Source organism: Phocoena phocoena, chromosome X, assembly GCF_963924675.1.
Source record: "Phocoena phocoena chromosome X, mPhoPho1.1, whole genome shotgun sequence".
Classification (NCBI taxonomy): domain Eukaryota; kingdom Metazoa; phylum Chordata; class Mammalia; order Artiodactyla; family Phocoenidae; genus Phocoena; species Phocoena phocoena.
In genome coordinates, this window is record NC_089240.1 from 32,840,771 (window position 1) to 32,842,159 (window position 1,389).

Consider the following 1,389-nt stretch of genomic DNA (forward strand, 5'->3'; position numbering starts at 1 on the left):
TTTAAAATAAAGCATTATCTTCCACATATAAGCAATATCATATGATTTTTGTCTTTCTGTTTGACTTACTTGTCTTAGTATCATAATCTCTAGTTCCATCCATGTTGCTGCAAATGGCATTATTTCATTGTTTTTTATGGCAGAGTAATATTCCATTGTGTTTGTGTGTGTGTTTGTGTGTGTATTTATTCCACATCTTCTTTACCACTTATATGTGAAATCAAAAATATGACACAAATTAACTTATTTACAAAACGAAGTAGATTCACAGGCATAGAAAGCAAATTTATGGCTACCAAAGGGGATAGGTGGGGGTAGGGATTAATTAGGAGTTAGGGATGAACAGATATACACTACTAAAAGTAAAAAATAGATAAACAACAAGTACCTACAGTATAGCACAGGCAACTATATTCAAGATCTTGTAGTAACCTATAATGGAAAAGAACCTGAAAAGGAATATATGTATGTATAACTGAGTCACTTTGCTGTACACCTGAAACTACCACAACATTGTAAATCAACTATACTTCAATGAATGAAAGAAAGAAAGGGCGTTATCACAAGAACACATAAATTCCTACTTCTAAATTTGCTCTTCTTGCCATATTCCCCATTTTGGTAAATGGCATCACCGCTCGGCCAATTGCTCAGGCCAGCCTTGACTTCTCTAATTCCATGCTGAAGTTGGATATAACTTCACGATATATTCCCAAAGGGAGCGCTTCTCACCATCTCTACCCTTACTGCTCTTCTCTGAGCCACCGTATCTTGCCACACAATAGCAAGGGCCTCTTACCTTGCTTTCCGACTGCAATTCTTTTCACACTGTACAATATTTTCCACACAGTAAACCAGAGTCATCTTTTAAACATCAACATCAGGTCCCATTCCTCCCCAATTACAACGCTCAGAAGGCTCCATTACACTTGGAAGAAAATCTAAAGTCTCCATTGAGAATGAGAAATACCCCATTTCAGAGCTTTTTGAATTTGCTCTTCCTTCTGTCTGCAATGTTCTTTTCCTAGATGTTCATACGGTTCGCTTTATTCAGGTATCGCTCAAATGTCGCTTCTCTGGAGAGTCCTTCTCACACTACCACACCCCAATTATCACCGTCTATCACCCTCTACCACCTTCCCCTGCTTTACCTTTAAATGTATCTCTACGAGATGTGGTATGTATATCTATGTTGATGTCTGTATTTCCTCTCTTCTCTAGGCTTAACCATCTCTGAAAACAGAGACATTTTAAATTAGCCTCTAAGTTCTCACTACATAGAAAATGCAGAGCACAAAGTAGATGCTCAGTAACTATTTGCTGAATGAATTAATAGAGGAGACGCTTTTCTAAATGATAGGATTGATTAAGAGTCTACAATTTTTCCCT